We start from the raw sequence: 17519 nt of genomic DNA, 5'->3' as shown, positions 1-17519 counted from the left end.
TAACACACGAACAATGGAGTTTACCACAGAAACCAACAGAGATAGTGAGGCTATAACGTTCCCAAAGGTGCTGTTAAACTGGGTAGTTTCACAGACTCGAAAGCTTTTCCTACTGATTGCTATAGGTCACGTAATAGAAGAGAAAACACTCGAAGTCTTCAGTTCCTCTTCAATAGTTCTTAAAGCCTTACCATATCGAGTACAGGAGATGATATGTTAAAGGATGAAATGTCATGAACAAACACATATACACGTATTAGTTGGTTGGTTTTGAATTTCGCGCAAAGCTACAGGAGGGCTATCTGCGCTAGCCGTCCCTAATTTAGCAGTAAAAGACAGTGAAAGGGCCAACTCTTGGGCTACTCTTTTACCAACAAATAGTGGGATTGACCGTCATATTATAACGCCTCCACTGCTAAAAGGGGCGAGCATATTTGGTGGGATGGGGATTTGAACCCGTGACCCTCAGATTGCGACTCAAGCGTCCTAACCACCTGGCCATACCGGACCACGTATTAATTGATCTCACGGTCTGATGGTGCTTTTTTTGCAAACACATTATTTCTTAAAATATTAAAATTATGCTGATGTATTTGTAAATAGTTTCAAGATTTATATATATATATGAAATTTTATTCAATTATATACAATAGTTTATTCCAAACTATTATTATAAAGAAATATAATACAATGTATACTTAATATATTCTATGACCATTCTTGTGCATAGATTTCATAATATAACTGAGAGCATTGAACGTTTAAAAATGCACAATAATTTATTGTATAAAATTTAAAGTCAAATATATACAATTAAAAACTAGATGTTTCGATGGAAAAAGTTCCATGTAGAGTTTTTAATTGTATATTTTACCTTTAACTTTATACAATAAATTATTGTGTATTTTGAGACGTCGAATGTTCTTACTTATTTTATGAAATGTATATTTACTGTTTATTTTAATTGAGAATAGTTAATATTACACTTTGAAGTATTTGAAATGTTCGTTAGTTAATGTCATAAGTGGAAATAGTGTTTGTATTATTAATTTTGGCAAACCCGTCGATTTCAAGTAATGACTTATGATTAAACAGACAAAGATGATTTAGAGCTCAGACAGTATTTAGTGGTGAATGTATATACATATGAGTAAGTCATGGCAACATCCCACTATAGTGATCTGAAAGTATTAGTTAGTTGAGATTTTAAAAACATAATAGTATTTGTTTTCGAAAACAGTCAAATTCTAGTATTTATAAAGTTTAGATATCAATGCTATGTGACCAACTATAATTTATACAAAATCTGTGTTAAGTAAAATGAAATTATTTTTGGTGCATACGTTTCACTCCTATTTCTTACCTCAGGAAATTTTTTTAAGGTATCTAAGCCATTTAAAAGCACAAACAAATTGAATAACTTAAAAATTTTGTGGTTGCAGTTGTGGTTGTTATTGAAATGGAATTCAGCAAAAGGTCACTGGGTTATCAGTTTGTTTTTATAACATTATAGAAGAGCGGGTTTGCGTGGAAAGGGCAATTCATTTTAAAGAAAAGGTTAATGCACGAGAAAATCCAATAAATTCTAGTCGAAAAGGAACTTGTCATTAGAAATATGACAGGTTTAACACACGCAATTATTCTACTAAACGGCACCATGAAATTAAAGAAATTACAAAAATTAATTAGTTTTATGTAAAGCAATCAATAATTGATATTACAGAATTGAGGAAAAAACAATACAAAACTATGGAGTTTCATCATTTACCGACGGTTGCAAGTATCAATTAAATAATTGATATAGAAAATTTACATTTTAGAGTCTAGTATCATCTATTTCAATTGAACACTGAGGAAACTCGCTCTAAGTCATATAGCTAGCTCATTAACTATGAAAACATTAATATATCGGTATCCAGTGTTACATTCGGGCTGTGAAGGAGGTATGATTGGTTTGGTTTGTTATGAATTTAGCGCGAAGCTACACGAGGGCTATCTGCGCTAGCCGTCCCTAATTTAGCAGTGTAAGACTAGAGGGAAGGCAGCTAGTCATCACCACCCACCGCCAACTCTTGAGCAGCTAAGAAGATATAGATTTTATTTGAACACTTTCCTATGGTGTTGTTAGAATGTATACCTAACGTAGAATAAATGCAACTTATAAATTAAAGTTTAATATATAGTAAAAATTTCACCAACCAAATGGCTTGCTCATATATTTGTGGTATTTAATTAACAAGTAATACACCACTTAGACCACAATTATATGTGGCCCGAAACAAATGTGGTTGAAACAAGTAACAAAATATCTTTCTTTTTCCAATAATAAATTATTATGGTTTAAATGGTTTACTTATATTAATTAATTCATTACTTTTGTTTTCAGCAGTACGTTAATTTTTACAGAATATCACCAATAGTTTTTGATAAGTAATAACTGACAAGCATTTTTACCTGCACTTTCAAGGTGATGTACTTAACAATAAGGGTTGTTTGCAATTCATAAATGATTCTAGAACTCTTGCTGAACAGGCGTCTTCACAAACAGAAATATAGCGGACTCAAGGTATATAACTTCTAAAATTTTCAATTAATTCTTTAAGCTTATAGTCGTAATTATAATTGTCTGCGCTTAAAATATATTAAACTCCTTACACTTACTGTTTGTACGTATATAGATGGAATTTAGAAATTAATTCATATATAAAACGTGTGAAATATTTGCTTTAGTCGCTTATTACGATATTCAGCAGAATTTATTGATTATATATACAAAATACAGAAGAATGGATAACTGCGAATGAAAGAAAAGTTTAGTATGCGTTTGTGGTTCAGTAGAAACATTAAATAATATAATTTACTAGTCACTCTTGTAAGTCGTTAATATTATCAAAGTCTTATTTAAATACGTTTATAGAGAACAGTTTATAAGGCAAACGCAGGCCAGATAAATCCCAGCTGTTATCTATCTATCTATCTATCTATCTATCTATCTATCTATGTGTAAGAGATTAAGCACTTAAATGTTATGAATATACTAAAATAAAGTGAATAATAACGTTCCTCTATATATGTTTCGAAACTTGTTTGCTTGTGTTCTGCTCCATACAAAAGTTATTATCATAATGGCCAGTCCATACATTTTAAGCGTTTATAGTCTTGTTAGCTTAAAAGCTTTATACCCTAGGAGTTTAATTGAAATTGATAAATCTGGTAAGAAAGTAGGTCAGTCAGATGCATCGTTTCTGCATGGTCTGAATATAATCGTTGTTAAACCCTCACTCAGGAATTACGTACGTTAAATAAATTACGTTATTAAATTTACACAGTCACAGGTGTTTATGTTTATGTCGTTATTGCTAGAAGTGTAGTGCGTTGAATTCAATCATGAAATTCGTAAACACTATTGTTTCGTTTGTTGCAGATGTTTGTCACTGGTGTATTCTTATGTCTTTTGTACAAACTGTCGTATCTTCTAATAATCTATATTTCATTTACGAATTTCGTGGTCGGAATTATTGATATTAATAAAATTAGAAATAGTTCTTTGTACACAACTTATTATAAGGAAAAGTTTTCAAATGGAAATACTGATTATAAATCTATTGTGCTATATGCTTTAAGTTTCATAGTTTTGTTGGTCCTTATACAAATAATAAATGTTAGCTATCCTTATCTACAAATGCAATAAGCATTTCATTACCAGCTTTAAGTACCACATCAACCTCAGATATAATTAAGTCCAACCACCGATGTAATAATCAGTCAGCTCGCTTGAGTTCTTTTTGGCTATGATGAAATGAATACAAGTCGAATCAAAGTAAGCGAGAAAATCAGGAGCACCAAAAATAGGTTAAATAGAAAATTTCTGAATCAAAACCTATTCTTTCCACTTTCCTCGCTTCGCAAATGTTTCTTAAGCAGGTTATTTTATTAATGTGCTATAAACAGTCTGAGTTAAGAAAATGCATTTTCACGATATTATTTTATGAAGTGAAAATATTTAAAAAAAAACTTTTATAAAAATACACCCAAGGTCCAAGATAGTTTTGAAATCATAGAATAAAATGTATATATATATGTTTGTAATTAACAATAGAATTCTTGTCTCTCGTGTTTAATATGCAACATGTTATACAGAGTGTTTCATATGTCCAGTAACAGGCAAATACTTAAAAAAGTGATACGGAATGAGGTGTTGTGGGCCTACCCTGTCAGAAAGTGGTATAGAATGAGGTGATGTGGGCCTATCCTGACAAAAAGTAGTATGGACTGAAGTTGTGGGCATACCCTGTCAGTAATTGGTATGGAATGAGGTGTTGTGGGCGTACTCTGTGAAGGCATTATTGAGGTGTTATGGACTTACCCTGTGACGGTATTGTTTAGGTTATTCGGCATTTATATTAATATGCATCATACACACACCAACATATTAATGGAAAAGGTGTAACCCATAACCAATAAAAAATTTTAAATAAAAATTACCAAAATCATTTTACAAGAAAAGCAGTTATACGCAAAAATTCACATCTTTTATGCATATGAAGTTGTGAGACAGATAATAGGAATCCGACTATAACAAAGGTTGTGACACAAAATTAAGTATGAGATCCTAGGTTAAAAAGGTTTATAAGAAGGTCATTGCACATTTGAAGGGTCCAAAAGGTTAAAATACTAAATTAAAAGCACCCAACAAAAGGTAACACAAGCACTGTGCTGCACCTACTTACAAGTCACATAAATATTGGTTTAGAATTCAGTTGAAAACCAGTTTAACATGGTCATACTGTGTGGACAGCGTCACCAGAATGCCCAGGCTGCTACCATATTGTTCACAGATGAATGTCATCCTCTACTTCAGACCACAGGAAATGTGTGTCAGCAGCTGTGTAATACAGGCTCATTTACACTTATACACTGTGCGGACAGACTAAAACAACAACCAGTATTGACAATGAAGCTGCCATGTTGGCATTTGTCATGTTGTAGTAGAACTTTAATGCAGCTATAGATTGTTTGCCACCATTTCGTAATACTTTTCGGATGTTTACTTCATCTACTGCCCCAGATTGCTAGCTCAGTGGTAAGTCTGAAGGCTTATAATGCTAAAAACGGGTTTCGATACCCGTGGTGGATACAGCGTAAATAGCTCATTCTATAACTTTGCGCTTAACAACAAACAAACGAGTGAGCCATAAAGTGTGTGTTTTGCACTCGTCGAGAGCGAAATTATCGAGATTGTGAATCGCTGTGACTTATAGCGTGTATTATAAAAGTTGTTAAATTTAAAGTGACGAGAAACGTATTGATTGTGGAACTTCTGCAGCGTCACTCACAGTTTTGAAGTATGTTACTTACACGTTTTGTTTCGTTTTTATAAAGAGCTAGCTCCAGTATACCCTAAAGTGGTTGAAATGGATTCAGAGTTCTGGGCTGTACAAGAGAGAACCTGGACATCATTTTTCTCAAACCATTGCTGATAAACGTGTGGGTTATAGCAGACAATATAATATGACTTTCATAAAATCTAGCAGAATAGAGTTCCCTGAGCAGAGTGGACATAATTAAAGTTATTGTACCAGCATGTTTCTCGTGAAATCTAGCAGTATGGAGCTACCTGAGCAGAGTGGACATAATTAAAGTTATTGTACCAGTATAATTCTAGTAAAGCTGAAACAAGCTTAGAAAATTGTAAAGTAGTCCCAATATTGTTAAGATGTTTTATGAGTGGGTACTATTCGAATTCTTTCGGACAGGTGATTTACTCAACTAATTACCTGGCTCACTCAATGACAAAATAGTCAATTCTGGTACCATTAGTTGATAAAAAGGAATAAATTTGCGTAGAACTCTTGCCTTTCAGTTTGTAAAGCCCAGTCTGCTACCTACCAATGTGATTTTAGAAGTGCTGTAGATATGTTTAAGAGTGGTATGCGTCCAAAGTTTTACGGTTATATTCATTTTGAGCAAGTAATAAACAGTTTTCTAACATAATATATAAAATTCCAATGATATCAATAATTTGTAGCGAAAACGGTTTTGTTATACATGTGATAAAGCTCTGAATTTCGGAGCTGGCGAGTCGGGTTCGATTCTGTGTGATACCACAAAACATTCCCCGCACTTTAAGCTTTGGGTGCGTTATAAAAGTGACAGTCAATCTTTTAGTGAGTAGTGGGGTGTTGCTGACTGGCTGTCTTTCCTCAGGTCAGGAGCTCAAAATTAGGGACGGTAGTAGTTTTTCCATAAATACAAATTTGTTACAGTTTTCATCATATTATAAAAATATTCCTCTTTTACTCTCTATGAATGTAAACAAGTTTTCTACATTAATTTATTTTACATCAGAGTGTCAAGTAAATCTCATAATAATATGAATTAAACCTTGAATGTTTTCCAGTCTTGTAACAAACTAATGCGCAAAATGTGAAATATTGTAATTAAGCCGTTGTATCTAGGTCATGAAAAGTAATAATTAATTATAACGCTTGGTATTACACAGGAAATTCGCAATGTCAATAATTACTGTTTCGATTACTTGTTTCAAGCTATAACACTATGTTTTCAATTATTTAGTGAATACTAAAACTTACCCCAAACCCAACCGGCATAGAATAAAGGCTGTATTTGTACTTTGTTTAATAACAAGATAAATTATAATTTTGCTTGTACAATCTTAATACTATTACTAATCATATATGTGTGAATAATTTCATAATGAAATTTTTATATTGTTGATAGTAAGGTATTTAGTTTGCATTAAATCAGCCTTTTTTGTTATGTCAGAAGTTGTCTTCCTTTTGATTTAAATATTTTGTATGGATGATATGCAATATGTAATGTATTTCAACACTGCTACAGGATTTTATCATATATACAAACCTCCCCGCTCTACTTACATAACAGAAAATGGAGTTTGAAATGATGGCTGTATTTTTGTGCTTATCTTTCCTGAATACGTTGCCAGTTTCTCGCAGTCTTATGTTTTCTGGTTAATAGAAATGTTTATTGTATAGTTTACCATACTCACTCAAACTTTCTTCCATAATGTAGTCCAAACACTGACATATATGTAAGCATGGAAGTAGTTTTCCTTATAAGCTGTACATCTTATTTTGTGTGCCAGCATCCATCACCCAGAGGTGGTTGGTCGACATCCGTAATGGTTTGTATGATAACTGAAAACCGTCCGACGGTATATATGACTGTTTTATTTTAGGATTTCTGTCATAGAAGATTGATAAAAAAAACTTGAAACAGGGCAGGGCACATTTCCACTTTTTTCATAGGAGGTTGGCTTTACAATGTAAAAACACAAATACTTAATCAGTTAAATGAACCAATTATTAGATTTCACTAAGCAGGATATGCAATTAGTATGTAATGAGATCATTATGGATCAAACAACGAAAAAGAAGAAATGGGAACATTTTCCAAAGTTAGTATGTTTAAATATAGCATATTAGTGTAATGAAGTTTGCTATTTTTATCTTGAACATTATTGCAGGTCTCATCTATAGACATAGAATTACTGTTCTCATAATCTGAAGGCGATTTAAAAACAAATCGAACATCCAGGTCATTTGTCAATTATCTTGTTAACAGATCACTAACATAAGTTTGACCTTACTTGTTCTGAGCTTCAATTAAAATTAAATGAAAAGTTTAAACTAATCAAAAATATACTCGTTTAAAAGAGTAGTGAATTTTAAAAAATGCTGAAAAGGATTTTTCACTTCAGTCGGTTGCTTATAAAAGTAATTTCTTTTATGCTAATTTATAATTTCAAGTAAATCTATTTAGGGTTTTGTGGTGCGTGTTGTTTCGCATGACACATAAACGTCATGTTGAGTCAAGGCAATAATCAGTAAATAACTCGAGGATTATGTGTTCAGTATATCATAAAAACATTTTATTATATTTGCTTTCTGTGAAAGCAGTTTTTTATATATGTATGTGAACAGATCTAATAACATGTGCTTTATCTATAATTCATAATACGTGTTTTAAATATCGACACGAGTTTTCAAAATAGTTTTTCACGTTGTGTTCTAATATAAGACTTCTGACAGTTTGTTCCGTTTACTGTAGTGTTTCACTGATTGCTATACACGATATTGTGTTATTTTATTATTATTACTTTTTAAAAGCTTCGTGTTCGTACTTTATAATTTCACACTGTAATGTGTATATACAAATGTTAGAAGACTTTCAGGGGCTTTCATGTTGAAGATCTGCATATTTAACTTTGTATAAAGTGTCTCCTGAGTTAAGCCTTTCCCAACTACAAGCACGTTATTAGGTTGTGACGTTCTACACAAAAAAAAAAGCGATTAAAAAGCTAATTCTGACTGATTAAGATCCACAAGCATTATTGCGTTACATAGTACAATGTTGATTTAGATGTTTCTGTAGTGTCTAGGTTTGAAGTGGTAACTTCAGCCTACTTATAAGCTCTGAAAACTCGAGTGCAACCCAAAGCTTCTCCGTTTTAAATATTTCTTAATGTCTTTGCACAGCTACGCAAGATACCAATGAGTGGTCAGGGCTTCTCACAGCTTGAGTGATGGATAGGATACATGTGTGTATTCACAGTTCTTTAGACATGACACTTGACTAAGGTTATACGTTCTACACACTTTATCTTAAGTATTCGTATAGAGAACATTTGGCGTCAGTTATGCAGTTACAACATCCAATCCCACATAAAGACCTGAACTCGTGACTTATCAAAAACTGAGTTGACCAACCAATATAAGATCGAACACTTGACTCATTTGGATATTTTATTTTTCAACTAGACTGAACAGAAATGAATAGTGCTAGACTCTCTGTTATTCTCAGGATGGAATAAAAGTTACTCTTCAGTGACTTAGAGAAATATTCAAGGTACTTGAGACTTCAGAAACATCATTAGGTCTGACTGCAGTAAAAAAACAAAAAACAAACTGATGAAGGAAAATATTCTGCTAGCAGAAACCTTCAACATTCGAGCTCTTTTTTTTAGGCTGCCAATGGCCTAGTTCTGGAGTTTTAGAGCCTGGAGACATAACCATTTACCGCAAAAAGTCCTCAGCTGTCCCCAGAGCTTGACAGAAGAACCTCCAACAACATCCTAGAGTACAAGGCCCGGCATGACCAGGTGGTTAGGGCACTCGACTCACAATCTGAGGGTCGCGTGTTCGAATCCCCATCTCGCCAAACATGCTCACCCTTTCAGCCAAGGGGGTGTTATAAAGTAACGGTCAATCCCACTATTCGTTGGTAGAAGAGTAGCCCAAGAGTTTGCGGTGGGTAGTGATGACTAGCTGCCTTCCCTCTAGCCTTACCCTGCTAAATTAGGGACGGGTAGTGCAGATAGCCCTCGTGTAGCTTTGGGCGAAATCCATAACAAACCTAGAGTACAGCATACCTACGCTGCTACAGCTAATTCCACTGGCGTCAACTGCTCCTGGGGAAGGAAAGGCACTGTTATACACTAAAGTGCCCTACCAGAGGATATCGCGAAACTAGAAATGAAAAAAATTAATATATATATATATATGTACATCTGGTGGGACCATAAAATCCTAAGACGGAATGAGATCTTCCCAGAATTAACCCATTGACTGCTGATTCGCCATATAGGGTACGGTCCGCCTCTGTCATTTGAATGCGAGTATGTTATATACAGTGTACGGGTCGCAAAAAGTCCGCGCGCGTTTAAAACCCCAGCAGTCAAAGGATTAAAATCAATCAGAATGATTTTCGGAAGTAGCAATTGTCACTATTGTATCAAACACCATAGCATCAGAATCAGCTTTATCTACATGATACGTACCAATGACCACAAAAACACCATAACACAAAGAGATCTTATGAGCAGTGCTGACTTCGTTCCTAGCCCACCTAGCTGAAACGTCTTATCTAGATACAATTTCTCCTCACACATCTTTTTAAAATTTAGATAAAAAGTATGGTCGTTTCTCGTCTCCATATACATGTCCATTGACTGAGCGGTATTTATGTTTTGCATGTTGAATAAATAAACTGGCTTTTTTCATTGTGACACTTGTGGCCAGTATTTTTCCTCGACTCAGTCATGCCAGAATTCGATTTCACCCAGAAATACATATTCTGACCAATCTATAGATAGAGTAAGTGGGCAATCAATGTCCCCGAGAATGCCACATAAGTTAGGTTAGGTCCTTGCAATTAATGATATTCTTATATGTATCACAGTTAAAAAAATTGCCAATTGATTATGATATATTCGGGTAATTTATTTTAAAAATTTCGTTGTAGATTTTATATATAATCAGTGACCTTAATGTAAGCCGAATGCACAAAGATCGCAAACTTGTGCTAAACCTATAATTTAGACAACGGTTATACATCACAATGATTATTCAATAGGGCAGTTATTTAATTGGCTCTGTTTCTATGTTCTGTCCTCTTGGAGTGAGGTAACACTAATTTTTTTTTGGGGTGGTTCAGAGACTTGTACAAGTTAATATGAGTTAGGGTTTATCTCCCTTTAACATTTATAATGGGAATGAACGTTCACGTATGTAATTTCAGGATTGTGAGATACCGCCTTATGATTCTGGTAGGACCTAACAGTGTGATATCATAATTATTCTTGCTATCGTCTTTGTCTTGAATGTACATACTTTTTCTTCAGCTTCAACAACCAGAGAGTTCAATAAAGATATAGAGGCCTGTCAATAGTAGGTAAAACCTCAGCGTACACCTATATGTGAATAAGAATTATGCTTATTTGTTCACCTACGTATGCTTGTTTTTCCTTTGCTTATTTTAATTTTTGCATACCATTTTTGGACCTTGTTCCTTTATGGGTACTTACTAATCTGTCAGATATCAGGGAACCTGATTACATCGTTTGTTTCAGTTTTGTGGCTAGACTTTGCGAGCTACTTACTAGTTTAAAGTATAAATATTATACTTTTTCTCCAATATTTATATTTTTATGGTAAAGATATGATATAAAACATTATTGTTAATCGGTTATATTCTACAGGACTAGAAGTTGCAGGCAATGTTAATCAAACGCTCCAAGCAGAATAATAATATTTGTAATGTTTATTTATATGGGAAAATAGTTTTATATGATTTAATTTTAGATATCTTTTTTAAATACATGTCAACTCATAAGGTATTCTACTTCGATTAAGAAAAGGGTATAATTATTTTTTTTGTCAAGATTTAACTTTTAACATTTTTTGATTTTTGAAAAACAACACTCATATTTCTCTATCACATTTTTGAGCTCATATTCTCAATGACCACATTAACATAATTTTGTTTAGTATATGTACTGCCGTAGCAATTAGAACCAAACACAAAAGTTATAAGCTTCATGTTTGTTTCTGTTGTTTCAAGGAAAGGATAATGCGGTAGTAAAAACAACATGGTAAATGCCCTGTATGATTTAACAATTAGTTTCGAAAACACTGATGATTTTGATTTGTTTATATTAAACTATGGAACGTGCTGCCTCAGCTTAATTTCTCTCCTTTCTGTTTCTTTCTATGTCTATCGCCTGTACGTCCGTTCTAACTGTATCAGCTCCAGATTGTACCCAGTTCTTAAGCTTCTCAGGAGAAACTCGGTGTTCACAAGTTGTAAACTAATCAAAGAGAAGCAAAGCAATATTCTTATAGTTATTTATTAATTAATGAAAATATAGAATGCATTTACATTAAAGGTTGTATTACGAAAGATGAAAAATTAGGTTAATTAATAGAAGGAGATCTGGTACATTTTAAAGTTTAGAGAGAGACGTGAGTTAAAGATTAATTATACAGTATCAGTTCTTCACCTTTAATATGCAAGGCTGACATTGATCAAAGGGTTGTCTAGTACTCCTTATAGTGAAACTAAATAATTTGTGTAGAAATCAAACATTATTAATTGTTATGAAAGGATTTTACCTTTGAAACATTTTCCAAGCACGCTACATGTTATTGAATATAAACTCAGAACACGGTGGTTCTATAAGTAAAGTCAGTGTGGTAAAGGATTCTGATAACTTACCATAAACAACCTTAGGTTTCAAAAGCCTTAACACAAAGAATAGAAAACAAAATCAGTTTAGCATTTAGCACTTGTCTTTACCTATTAATTGTATAAGATGCAAAACATTATTTAAAATATGAAAATAACACATGAGCTGTGTTCTATAAACTGAAAACATTTTTAGCAACAGATTCATTGGAAGGGAATCAAAGTTTGATAATGAACAATACTACGATGGCAACAACAACAAACATTTTACACGTGTGTGTACAGTAATAAACATTTAATTATTGAACCTTTCTGAACATACATATTCCATCTTCAGCAACCTATACTTAATAAGGTAAAACATTAGGTACAAATTTTTTAAAGTTCCAACGTTTTGTAAAAAGGGATTAAAATACAGAGTAAAAAGATAAAGTCAATTAAAAAACAAGAAAGAATAGGATAGTGCAACATTATTATACAAGTTTTCAAAACAAACTATATGCCAATTACACCTGCGAACATATGGAAGTATCAAACAGAAATGGTAAACAACTGTCAAATCCTCCAGACCCCGCACTTCGCACACATAGTGAAAACTGCAACCACCTCATCTTGATTAGAAATTTCAAAGTCATCTCATCTGGATTATCCAATATTGAACCTTTAATTAAAGAAAGTTTATCCATTATAAAGGAACTCCCAACTTTAAATAATAGCATGACTACGCTACAATTAAGTTTCTTTTGAATAACTTTTATGATATTGTTACAATTGTTTCACTGTCCTATCTGCATACGTGTCTGTCTGTCCGTGATTTCTATTTGTAATATAAGGAACCGCTTTTTTATATGTGGTTTTTCGCTAGCTTGGCTCATTAAAAAGATGCGCACACACGTGAATAAGATAAGTAATAATACCCAGGTGAACACCTTCAGGGTCCACTTAGTATGGATGCAAAATTTCAGGCTTCTATGTTCTTTCCTCTTGGTGCTATGGCGGTCACATATTCTTTCCTATGTGGTTTTTCGCTAGCTTGTTTCATTAAAAAGACGTGCTTGAGCACGCGCACGTGGTTAAGTAATAATACCCAGATGCATACCTTCTGGGTCCACTTAGTATGGGTGCAAAATTTCATATTTATAGGTACTTTCTTTTTGGTGTTATGGCGGTCAAACAGACCCGCAGACACGCCCTTTTGTTATTGTAGATATAAATTTTAATAGAAATACTCACGTCCACAGAGGACTGGCTAGATGATAAGAAACAAGAATTTATATTTTTACAACGAAGTACAAGGTATTGTATGAATCTTCTAACTACCTGACTATGTTAAATTGACATGTAGTTGTAGATATGGTAATAACATAAATATTTCTGCAGTTTATATAGCATATAATAATATATTAAGTGTTATTGTGTGACATGATAAAATGATGTATTCTATGAAAGGTGGATAGAAACATGTTGAAACAAACAATGTGTTAAATCTTGTAAGAAATAGTTTAATTAGAAATCTTAATTTATTATTCCAAGATGACGAATCCCTAAGAATACGCAGTTTATTCTCTGCCCATAGAAAAAGCAAAAGTCCTCACATAGTCAATGTACATGCTGTCGTTTTCACTTGATACAAAAGGTGTGACATTTTCAGTAGAAATGTAACAACCACACCCACCAGAAGCACCAAGTGATGGCGATAGAAATTAAGGAATGAAACAACCAGGAGAAAAGCAGCCACTAGCCTCTTATTGTTTAGAACATGGAACGCATACGCCCTTATTTTTGAAGATTATTTGTGCTGGATTATATCTTATAGAGCCTTTAATGCTTAAGTACAATATGTGCAATTTGCTCATATTTTGTAGCATGTAGACCAATAATGTGTAGTACTGCGTATTCTTTATAATATCAGAACACCTGAATGGTAACATCTAAATACCTGTCAAGTACTTAATAATAATTTCTAATATCTTGGCTATAACTGATGCTTTACATCAATCATCAGTTTTCTGTTGAATGACGACATGCTCTGTAGGTCAGTTTGATAGTAGTTCGAGTTATATTTGCCTTTATTTAATTGACCAGAAGAGTTTTTATCTAACGTTCTCAGAAATAATGATTCAAGCTATGTTTAACGAGTCCATGTGTAAACCATTACGGTCAACTACACGATGATTAAACAGCGATTCAAGGCTATGTTTAACGAGCCCATGTGTAAACTATTACGGTCAACTACACGATGATTAAACAGTGATTTAGGCTATGTTTAACGAGTCCATGTGTAAACTATTACGGTCAACTACACGATGATTAAACAGTGATTTAGGCTATGTTTAACGAGTCCATGTGTAAATCATTACGGCCAACTACACGATGATTAAACAGCGATTCAAGCTATGTTTAACGAGCCCATGTGTAAACTATTACGGTCAACTACACGATGATTAAACAGTGATTTAGGCTATGTTTAACGAGTCCATGTGTAAATCATTACGGCCAACTACACAATGATTAGTTATCGTGAATTATTGGACAATACTTTGATTTCTTTCATTTCCAGCTATCTTCTTGTAAGTCCAAACCAAATAATACTTAAAGAACCTTGAACCATTATAAGAAATATAAAAACCAGAGTTATTACTTCATTGATGTTTCAAGACACACACACACAAATCATCTTATCACTTGTGCGTAGCCCGTAGTAGTTAGAAACATAACCAAAACAACCATTTACGTCCAAGAGCAAGATTGAAGTAATCAATACGGGCTTGTATTGACTATTAAAACACATGTAAGTAAAACACGTCGTACGTCATGTATATTGAAGGAAGAGGGTAGGCAGTGAATTTGTTATAGTAATTCAAGATGTCTTTCACATACATTGATATCAAAATGAGATTCGCTTTGTAGCGTTTATTTGAAAAATTCACCTCTCTAAATCATATACATATAAAAACCTGTTTACCCATATATCTCTACAAGACTACCATTTTAGCCGGTGTATATGTAGAAACTCTTTGCATGGACTTCATGTTTCCACTAACCGAACGAAACAAGAGAAACATTTCGGGTTGACTCTTTGATAACAAAACAACAACAACAACAAACACTATATTAGTGCAGTGTTTTACGTTATCGTAGACAATAAACGCTGTAATTTACGCTTTTACAACATTGTTTTTTTTAAGTAACCCTCAAACCTCCGCAATACACCTCCATTGTTTCGTAGTATGCTATTCACGTCTTCCTTAACCTTTGATAAGTCAAACATTGTTTACAATTCAAATTGCTTTAATTTTCTTTCAAATATAACGTAAATGACGTACCACGCCCTTGTTCATTTTTTTTCTTCTTCTGATCACACATGTTTAACAACACACTTATTCATTAAAGATTATAGGTCTTAGATCCGTTGAAGCAAAGAAAATTGTCAAGCAGACCACGACTTAATATTCGCGTATGTTCAGTTCATTTTTTAATCTTCTGGAAAACGTTTCCATGAATAATAGTCACAACTTCTTTGATATGTAAATTATACATTCCCAGTATTGGATCAAACATTCTAAGTGGAAGGACAGCGGGCTTTTCTTTGGTTATAACTCTAGATTAGATGGATAAATTCGAACACCATTATTCTAGATCATTATAATCTAATAATCGTAACCTATCTACAAATATTGTGGTAGAAACATCTATTGAAAATTAGTCTTATAGTGATACAAGAGACAGCAGTAGGAACTAAAACATAACGTTAAAAATTGGGCATCGATATCCACCATGGGCACAGCACTGGTAGTCTATTTGTAGCTTTGTGCTTATCAACAAAAAAACATGAACAATTGTAGCAAAGCTGAGGGTGAAATTTATAGCACCTGTTTAGCAAGTAATTTGCCCTTATTTTGAAAATGTACAACAGTTATGTTTATGCATGTTGAAATGTTTAATCTCATTAGTCAACACATGAGGATCCTCTGAAACATTTTGACTTCTTGAACTTTTAAATTCTTCTATTGCCATTCATAAATAATGGCTATGACATCATTGCATAATATTTTCGTTTTGAATAATGGTAGTATTCTCTAATGAACTAAACAATTCTTAAATGCATGGAAGCACTGTAAAAACAAACTTATGTATATATATATATATATAAATATTTGTGATTGTTACAAGTGTTACGTTATAGATAACATATCCTTCAGATAGATGGTCAGTCTTCTTTAGAATTATTACTTTTGCATTATTTAACGCTTTGGTAGTAAGGCTGACAGAAGAACAATTTGTAAAATTATCTTTGAAATTTGTACAACGTATGGTTGTTCGATACATATCAAATATGAAGCATCGATTTTACAAAATTGATTTTTAGTTTCGTTGTGTTACAACCTCAGACTTACCACTGAGCCACCGGGGAGGGAAGGGGGCTACACTTGTGCAGCCTCACTTATTTCAGATGCTCACGTCCAATGTTCAAAAATGTTCACATTATTTGTAAGTTTCCTTTTGTTTGAAGTTGATCAGATCACTGGTTTAAGGAAGCTCATGACATACGAGTATATTTGCATTTGTTGTTGTTGTGATAATGTCAGACGTCTAAAGCTACCCCGCTGTATATGGATCTTTTTTTTTTTCTTGAAGATAATTATGACACATCTGTCCAAGAATATAAACACTGTATTGTTTTGTCGCTAATGGCCTTTAACTTGTAGGCTCGGAATCCTTCTTTTGTTCACGACACATGTCAAAGTAAGATCATGATCTTAGTGTGCTGCAATTACTTGGACTGTGCTCATTTCATTCGTTTAAAGAGGATTCTTGCTGTAAATCATCGTTTTTTATTTGTGTGTGTGTTCATATTTTACAACAATCGAACTTAGGAATTTTCCTTGTCTACTAATTATGCCATATGTTCAATTATACTCATGCTATAACGACTATCCCTTTTTGGGGGTGGGGAGGTGTTGCCACACGTTAAAATAAAGTAACATTATAGTTACACACTAGGGATGTTTTCAGCACCGACCAAAGCAGAGGCTCTCCTCCCTCCAGATAGTCCTATTGTATCACGCTTGTCACCACGCAGTCCAATTAACATCGCGCTGTATCTAATATCGAACCATAGACCAAATGGAGGCAACCAATTAATAAGCAACCAACCTACATTGCATTTTTTTTTTTTTTAGATATTCAATTTAGTCAGTCTATTATTTTGTTCTGGATCATAATATTTATTAATAGCCAAGATTCGATAAAGAACTTATGTTCCGTATTTACTCTTCCATTAGAAAGGAAATAATAGTTAGGGAATAAATGACATTTTTATTACGTAAATGTCTAGTGGCCGATTTGTGTTGACATTAAGTTTGATGAAAAGAAGAACTAATCGAATGGCTAGTTATTTCAGGAAATGATTAATGATAAAGCAAAGCGATATCTTTTTGTTTTCATATTGTTGCGTCAGCGAGTCACATGACCACTGTGACGCCACGTTTCTAGAACTATCTTGTTTCTTT

The 17519-nt window shown here is 33.3% G+C and overlaps 1 protein-coding gene across 2 annotated transcripts in view; it reads left to right on the top strand.

The window, feature by feature from the left end:
- The window catches only part of LOC106459509 (serine/threonine-protein phosphatase alpha-3 isoform-like), a 49880-nt gene that overhangs the window by 6462 nt on the left and 25899 nt on the right, over nt 1-17519 (top strand). The window lies entirely within an intron of this gene.

The sequence above is a fragment of the Limulus polyphemus genome, unplaced genomic scaffold (assembly GCF_000517525.1).
Source record: "Limulus polyphemus unplaced genomic scaffold, Limulus_polyphemus-2.1.2 Scaffold620, whole genome shotgun sequence".
Taxonomy (NCBI): domain Eukaryota; kingdom Metazoa; phylum Arthropoda; class Merostomata; order Xiphosura; family Limulidae; genus Limulus; species Limulus polyphemus.
The sequence above is the reverse complement of the archived record's forward strand: the minus strand, read 5'-3'. Positions and strand labels throughout refer to the sequence as shown.